The following is a 9,330-nucleotide window of genomic DNA, read 5'->3' as shown; positions in this document are numbered from 1 at the left end:
AAAAAAAAAAAAAAAAAAAAAAAAAAGGTGAAGTGCCTCAGAGCTAACCACAGCTTTATAAGAAGATACAGCTAATTGCTCAGTTATATGGGACTGAGAAACCATATAAAATGACGTTACGGTGTCTAGGAACTGTTTACTGGAGAGAGGAAGAGAAAATTATCTGTTGGCTCTTTGCTTCTATCTCTCATTTGTCAATTTCCTTATACCGTATGAGATATTAACTCCACTGTACTTCCAGGTTGTTTCCTCGCTCTTCAGTGCAATCTTGGGAGATTGATCCCAATTACAGCAAGGGTTTCAGCTTACTCTGGAAGTGGTGTTAAGTGGCCAAATTCTCTGTGGGCCTCATTAAGTCGGACCTGAGTGTCATAGCAGCTGCAGCTCCTGCTATAGCAGGTGCAATAGAGAAAATACAGAAGTCTGGTCCACACACTTGGGGAAGCTGAGGCAGACTACTGCATCAGGAAGTGGGTCGGTCCACAGTAGTGACTAGCTCTCTACAGAGTGGAGAGGCTGGAAGCAGGTAGGTCCAAGTGAATCTGGAGAGGTACTCAACTGGATTCAATAAAAGACCTATGTTTCAAAAACTTTATAAATACAGAAGAAAAACAAAATAACCTATATATCCACTAATCAAATGCAACTATTGCAATTATTTTGGTGTGTTTCCATTCAATCTCTTTCCTTATACATATACGTTTTTCATTTTTTTTTAATTTGAAAATATTTTCTAACTTTTTAATTGGAGTATAACATAATGGAAAAGTGTACATATTAAGTGCATAACTTGATAAATTTTCACAAATTTATCATATCCTTATAAATTAAATCAAGAAATAGATCATTAATATCACCCTACAAGCTTCGCCTCTTGCCCATTTCCAGTCTCTACATCTCCAAGGGTAATCACTATCCTGACTTCTGACAACATAGTTTTTTTAAAAATTTTTTAAAAATTAATTAGTTAACTTATTTTTGGCTGTGTTGGGCCTTCATTGCTGCACACAGGCTTTCTCTAGTTGCGGGGAGTGGGGGCTACTCTTCATTGTGGTGCGCAGGCTTCTCAGTGCAGCGGCTTCTCTTGTTGTGGAACATGGGCCCTAGAGCACCCAGGCTTCAGTAGTTGCGGTGCGTGGGCTCAGTAGTTGTGGCTTGCAGGCTCTAGAATGGAGGTTCAGTAATTGTGGTGCATGGGCTTAGTTGCTTCATGGCATGTGGGATCTTCCCAGACCAGGGCTTGAACCTGTGTCCCCTGCACTGGCAGGCAGATTCTTAACACTGCACCACCAGGGAAGTCCCCATAGATTCGTTTTTACTGGTTTTATACTTCATAAAAATGGAATTATACACTATATGTACTCTTTCTTGTCTGCTTTATTTCACTCAACAGTAAATTTGGGAAATTTATTCATGCTGTTCCTTTTCACTGCTGTATAACATCTCCAGATGTTCCAGAATTTCTATTTAGCACTTTTTTGAAACTGACTCTTTCTTTCATGCCATTGCATTCTTATCTTCTGACTCAGTTTGGGTTTTGGAAGGCTAAAGAGAGTTTCTGATGGTCTTAGGGAAGGAGTGCCCCTCACTCATTTGAGAGAGCTCCCAGAAGTTAGTGCTCTGGAGAATGTGGTAGCTGATATGAAGGCTACAAGTGTCATAATCATTTTGCCACCATAAGGAGGTCAACTTCAGGATGAATATGAGATTGGAAAGCAGAGAGAAGAAACAGAAACAAACTGGGATCCTGATGACATTGTTGAGCTGCTGAATCAAACCAACCTTGAAGCCTGTCTATGTGAGTCCATAAATTTCCTTTACTGTCAAAGCCAGCTTAAATTAGGTTTTCTGTTAAGAGCAACAGAGTCTTTTTTTTAAAAATTTATTTATTTACTTATTTTAATTTTGGCTGCATTGGGTCTTGGTTGCAGCAAGCGGGGGCTACTCTTCATTGCGGTGTGCGGGCTTCTCATTGCAGTGGCTTCTTTCATTGCAGAGCACGGGCTCTAGGCACGTGGGCTTCAGTAGTTGCAGCACGCAGGCTCAGTAGTTGTGACTCACGGGCTCTAGAGCACAGGCTCAGTTGCTCTGTGGCATGTGGGGTCTTCCTGGAGCAGGGCTCGAACCCGTGTCCCCTGCATTGGCAGGAGGATTTTCAACCACTGCGCCACCAGGGAAGCCCTGTTTTTTTTTTTTTTTTTTAATCTCCTACATCTAGTGGATCACTGAGTGCTGCCAATTCCACTCCTAAATATTTCTAAAATTTGTGTCTGCTCCATGATGAGTGTGAGCTGCTGTCCTAGGACAGACCCTGGGAGAAACACACTCAACAGACAGAATGTGCGGCTTCCCTGGTGGCACAGTGGTTAAGAATCTGCCTGCCAATGCAGGGGACATGGGTTCGAGCCCTGGTCCGGGAAGATCCCACATGCCATGGAGCAACTAAGCCCGTGCACCACAACTACTGAGCCTGTGCTCTACAGCCCACGAGCCACAACTAGCCGGCATTCCACAACTACTGAAGCCCACGTACTTAAAGTCCGTGTTCTACAGCAAGAGAAGCCACCGCAATGAGAAGCCCACACACTGCAACAAAGAGTCGCCCCCACTTGCCACAACTAGAGAAAGCTGCGCACAGCAACGAAGACCCAACACAACCAAAAAATAAATAATAAAATAAAATAAATTTTTTTAATAAATAAAATAAATATTTTAAGGGACCTCTGTGGTGGTCCAGTGGTTAAGACTTCACCTTCCAATGTAGGGGGTATGGGTTCGATCCCTGGTCAGGGAGCTAAGATTCCCATGCCTCATGGCCAAAACACCAAAACGTAAAACAGAAGCAATATTGTAATAAATCCAATAAGGACTTTAAAAATGGTCCACATCAAAAAAATCTTTAAAAAAAAAATATTTTAAGACAAACTTTTTTTACAATGAAATTTTCAATTGACTGAATGTACTATTTACTTATACTAAATTAAACACCTAATACATAAATGTGAGCAGTTTATACATTGCTGTCAATTCGTTTGCAGAGATATCTGCATCTTCATGTTCATTGCAGCACCATTCACAATAGCCAAGACATGGAAAAACACGTGTCATCAGCAAATAAATGGATAAAGATACACACACACACACACACACACACACACACACACACTTATTATCCAGCCATGAAGAAAGAAGAAAATCCTGCAATTTGCAACATGGATGGACCTTGAGGGCATTATGTTAAGTGAAATAACACAGTCTGCAGAGAAAGACAAATACAGTATGGTATGGTATCACTTACATGTGAATTCTTAAAAAGCCAAGTTCAGAGAAAGAGACGGTAAAGGAGTGGTTACCAGGGGCCTGTGGTGTGGGGGGAATGAGAAGATATTGGTCAAAGGGTACAAATATCTAGTTGTAACAGTAACAAGTTATAGGGATCTAATGTACATCATGGTGGTTACAGCAAATAATACTGTATTATATACTTGAAGGCGGCTAAAAGAATAGATCTGAAATGTTCTCACCACAAAGAAAGAAATGGTAATTATATAACAGGACAGAGGTGTTAGCTAATGCTGTGATGGTAATCATTTTAAAATACAGTTGATCCCCGAACAATACAGGGGTTAGGGCACTGACCCTCGTGCAGTCAAAAATATGCTTATAACTTCACAACTGGCCCTCCCTGTCTGTGATTCCGCATCTACGGATTCAATCAATCTTGGATTGTGTTGTACTGTAGTATGCATTTACTGAAGAAAATCCACGTATAAACCTTGTTGTTCAAGGGGCCACTGTATATAAGTGTAACAAATAAACATATTATTCACAATGTTGTATGCCAATTATATTTCAATAAAGCTGAAAAAAAATTTATACACACTAAGTTTCTGCATTAAGCTTCTAAAGGAGTTTATCCTTGTTACTTCAACTGAGTCACAAATTATCCCATAACTAAGCCATGTGAAATGACCATTTATCATGCTCAAAAGTTCTGTGGGTCATGAATTTAGATAAGGCACAGCAGTGATAGTTTGTCTTTCATCCATGATATCTGGAGCTTCAACTAGATGACATGAAAGGCAGGTGCTAGACTCATATATGAGTTCTTGTTCCCTCACAGGTCTACTGGTTGATAATGGCTATAAACTAGAATATTAGGTACTCTGCACACAGACTTTGCCATATGGGGTCTCCATGTTGGCTAGTTTGGGATACTTCTTCCCAGCATGATGACTGGATTTCAAAGGTAGATTTCCCAAGAGAGGAATGGATGGCCAAGTGGAAATTGCATTGCCTTTGTTAGACTAGCCTGAAATCACACAGTTTAACCATATTATCTTCAATGAACAGTCACAAATCCTTCCCAGTTTCAAGGAGAGGGGAAATAGACCCTATCTCTTAAAGGGGATTATCAATTTTCTGTCAGATGAGCCAGAAATACTGCTGTGACCTTTTCCAGAAAATCCAATCTTCCACATTCTACCCTCTAGCCACAACAATGAATTTTTTCCTGTATGCACAGTCCACTCACCTCTCCTTGGAGAACCTCCAAAGTCACATCACATTAGGATATTTCAGGTGTAGACTGGAGGTCAAGAATCCTGTCATCTAGGGACTTCCCTGGTGGCACAGTAGTTAAGAATCCACCTGCCGGAACTTCCCTGGTGGTGCAGTGGTTAAGAATCTGCCTGCCAATGCAGGGGACATGGGTTCGATCCCTGGTCCGGGAAATCCCACACGCTGCAGAGTAACTAAGCCCGTGGGCCACAACTACTGAGCTCTCGCACCTAGAACCCGTGCTCCACAACAAGAGAAGCCACCACAATGAGAAAGCCCACGCACTGCAACGAAGAGTAGCCCCTGCTTGCAGCAACTAGAGAAAGCCCACATGCCGTAACGAAGACCCAATGCAGCCAAAAAATAAATAAATTAATTAAAAAATTTTCTATCATCTAGATCAGGCTAGCCTCATCTAGATAAGGCTCATTAAGTACAGTTTCCCTCTATGTGAAGACCTATGAACTTCTGCAGACTTTTCCTCCATAAACCCTACTGGGTGTTCACAAAAAATTGAGGAATATGCAGAAGAAGCTTTTCTTGTTTTGGTGGAAGCGAACACCAGCTGCTGGGGAAATTTTCAGAGAAGCGTCTTCCCCATCTTCCCTTCAGATAACAGATTTCATTTAGGCAGTACTCCAGCTCCAAGAGGGTGAGTAGGACATGTGAAATGTCCACTATGGAGATGCAGGGACAGAGCTGAGGCCAAGACTGAGGTTAAATCAGAACATCAAAGAATGCTCCCACCTCACCTCGAGAATATTGTCTTAATATAGCATATTCTTATGCTTGAAAATTTTAAGTTATCATCCTTCTCTGCAGTCAAAATATATAAATTAATTTATATAATTTTAAGTTCTGTGATCATGTTTTTAAAAATTACAACTATTATTATTACACAGTTGCTCAAAGTAACATACAGCACAAGTTTTGATACTTATTAAACATAAAAATGAGATGGACTGGGGCTTTGTTCTTTTTTTCTTTTCTCCATTTAATTCTTGTACCTGTGGATGAATATTACTTATTTTCAGAATGAAAAGAGTTCAACAGCAATTCCATTCTTTTTTTTTTTATATAGATTTATTTATTTTTGGCTCCGTTGGGTCTTCATTGCTGTGTGTGGCTTTCTCTAGTTGTGATGAATGGGGGCTACTCTTCGTTGCGGTGCACAGGCTTCTCATTGAGGTGGCTTCTCTTGTTGTGGAGCACAGGCTCTAGGCACGCAGGCTTCAGTAGCTGTGGCACGCGGGCTCAGTAGCTGTGGCGCAAGGGCTTAGTTGCTCCGCAGCATGTGGGATCTTCCAGGACCAAGGCTTGAACCTGTGTCCCCTGCATTGGCTAGCTGATTCTTAACCACGGCACCACCAGGGAAGTCCCTCAATTCCATTCTTACTTTTCATTTTTATAGATACAAGCATTGAGATAACTTGTTCACATAAATAAGTGGATGAAAATAGAAATCTTTCTAAAGCAATGTCACTTAGCTGTTTTAACTCTTTCCAAGTTACACTCCAAAAATCACAAAATCTATCACGCAAAATTTTATATATATATATATATATATATATATATGTTTGCGGTACGCAGGCCTCTCACTGTTGTGGCCTCTCCCGTTGCGGAGCACAGGCTCCAGAGGCGCAGGCTCAGTGGCCATGGCTCACGGGTCCAGCCGCTCCGCGGCATGTGGGATCCTCCCGGACCGGGGCACGAACCCATGTCCCCTGCATCAGCAGGCGGACCCTCAACCACTGCGCCACCAGGGAAGCCCACGCAAAATTATTTTTAATGGTCTATCAGCTTTTACCAATAGTTTTCAAAACAAAGAATTGGAAATGACTTGCATAAGGGTTTATGATCCAGTCATTAGAGTCATCAGTATTTCCAAAAGTTCCTTTGTTTAGTAGCCTCAATGCACACGGGGGCAATGCATCCTATGAGCTGGCTGAGAGGTTTGTCTCTTTTAAAACGGAGGAGGAAGATTGTAAAAGGGATGGTGCGTTCTCATGCTGATCTCTTTTAGAAGACAATATACCACCAATTTGATGACTATTGCTCTGAAAACTCTTGGAAGGCTAGTGTTGTGCCTTGCATGGAGCAATCCCAGTGGCCAGAACTAAGAGCAAAAGTCTCAGATCTGGGGAAGGAGTGGGCAGGAGGGAGTCCATTAGATGGGGCAGAAGATTGTGGATTGTGGGAGAGTCCTTTATGGCCTAAGCCATTTTGTGATCTAAGCCTGGCCACAGTGCTTGTCCTTGAACAGGTCTCAGTAATTAGTGATCTTAAGGGAACAAAATTATGCAAGAACAAACTGTTATCAGGCCAGAGGAGTAACAACAGCAAAGAGAAGACTTCCAGTTCTGTTTTACAAAAAAAAGATTAGCCTGAAGCACTCAACCACCAGATCAGTTAGAACGTAAGGGATGCTGATGTCGAGATTTTCTGACTTTTGTGACTTTAATCAACTAAAGTTTGGACTCTGTTGACTCCCCAAGCCCTTTCATGAATATGCATGTGCCCTTAGCTTAAACGTTCCCATTTTTGCTGTCAGGGAGCAGCAAAACCTTTGCCTTTCTGCTTTGGGAAAGATCCCTGTTGTTCTCTTTACTTGTTGCAATAATGACTGAACAAAAAGTTTGTGTGCCCCGTGTACAGTGAGGCCAAATAAACCTAAACATCAAACACTGAAGCAGAGAAAGGTCTATTGCAAGACCAAGCAAGGAGAATGGGTGGCTCATGCTCAAAAACCCTGAACTCCCCAATGGTTTTTGGGGAAAGCTTTTTATAGGCAAAATTTGGGATGAGGGCTGCAGGGTGTATGGCTTTCTTCTGATTGGTTGGTGGTGAGGTACAAGGCAGTGCTCCAGGAATCTTGTGCTCAGCCTGAGGTTGCTATCCTCTCCCTGGGTGGGGGTCTTAGTTCCTGCAGAAGATCTCAAAAATATTGTTATGTATATTCCTTGAGGAGGAACCAGGACCCTGCCCCAAGGCTGCATTAGTATTTCTTGATTGTTCCTCTGTTGTTTCTGCATTTCCTCCCTTCTCTGATTAGAAACTGTTTTAACCTGCCCTTTGGAACTTAGGGAAGGTCAAGGAGGCTGAATGAAGCCTATTTCCTACAAACAAGAAATGGGGGACAACAGAAAGGCTTTGTACCCAGGAGTCCTACAGGGTCCTGCTAGGTTTCAATAATAAATTCTCCCTTCTCCCGATCTTTGGCTTGGTTGTGTCTTTTGGCTTGACACCCACCAAGGGATGAACCCAGTTTTTCTGGTAACAGTTCTCTTTCTCTGGGGACCCCCTGCCCTACCTGCTTATAATGGTCTTTGCTGGGCTAAGATGAACTTGAGAGATTCTAAATTCTGATCAGGTAACAGGGAAGAGCTAAATCAGACTCCATGTCTGATCTGTTTCATTGCCTTTAACCTTTGCTTTTCGTTGCTTTTGTTATTATAATCATATATAAATGGCCTGCCTCAGGTAACCATGCCCACCTGTGAGTGGCTGCAAGAAAAAAGAAACTAACACATCCCCTCACGGAGGTTGGTCATTCCAGGAGATGTTTTGCAAGACTGATGGCCCTTTTGCTTTACTTCCTCACTGCCCCTCTCTCTCTGATTCTACAAAAGAAATTGGCATCCAGGCCCAGATAGGACAGTTTTTCAGAGACACTAGTCTGACACCTTCTCCGTCTGCTGGCTTTCCAAATAAAGTGGTATTCCTTGCCTCAACACCTCGCCTCTGATTCATTGGCCTGTCGTGCGGTGAGCAGAGCAAGCTTGGACTCGGTAACAATCACATAAGCTGGAATCTGAGTGTCTTTATGAGGATAGATGGTGTGAAATGTCGGACATTTAGTCCATCAGGACACCACTCCTACTTGGGAGACAGTGGGGAGTAATCTGGGTGTAAAAAAAGATGGGGAAGGGCTTCCCTGGTGGCGCAGTGGTTGAGTCTGCCTGCCGATGCAGGGGACACGGGTTCGTGCCCCGGTCTGGGAAGATCCCACATGCCACAGAGCGGCTAGGCCCGTGAGCCATGGCCACTGAGCCTGTGCGTCTGGAGCCTGTGCTCCACAACGGGAGAGGCCACAACAGTGAGAGGCCCGCGTACCGCAAGAAAAAAAAAAAAAAAAAAAAAAGATGGGGAAGAGTGGTACTGGGGGAGTACAGATGGGTGGGGGAGGAGTTGAGGGGAGAAAAAGGCAGAGCTACACCAGGACAAATCTGCTTCTTGCCCACTTCCACCAAGGAAAACATCAATTCAAGACACCTCTCAGCCTAAATGGCAAACGGGATTTCAAATCTCAGAACTGTAACTTGGGACTTCCCTGGTGGCGCAGTGGTTAAGAATCCGCCTGCCAATGCAGGGGACACGGGTTCAATCCATGGTCTAGGAAGATCCCACATGCCGCAGAGCAACTAAGCCCGTGCGCCACAACTACTGAGCCCACACTCTAGAGCCCACGAGCCACAACTACTGAGCCCGTGTGCCACAACTACTGAAGCCCGTGCGCCTAGAGCCCGTGCTCCACAACGAGAAAAGTCACCGCAATGAGAAGTCAGTGCACCTCAAAGAAGAGTAGCCCCCGCTTGCCGCAACTAGAGAAAGCCCGCACGCAGCAACGAAGACCCAACGCAGCCAAAAACAAAAAACCCACCAAAAAACAAAACTGTAACTTAATAACTGTGTGACTCTGAGCAAGGGAAACCTTGCTGAGTCTGCACAGTCTGTAAAATGGAACTGAATACCTTCCTCACAGGAGGCTTC

The sequence above is a fragment of the Lagenorhynchus albirostris genome, chromosome 2 (assembly GCF_949774975.1).
Source record: "Lagenorhynchus albirostris chromosome 2, mLagAlb1.1, whole genome shotgun sequence".
NCBI lineage: Eukaryota > Metazoa > Chordata > Mammalia > Artiodactyla > Delphinidae > Lagenorhynchus > Lagenorhynchus albirostris.
The sequence above is the reverse complement of the archived record's forward strand: the minus strand, read 5'-3'. Positions refer to the sequence as shown.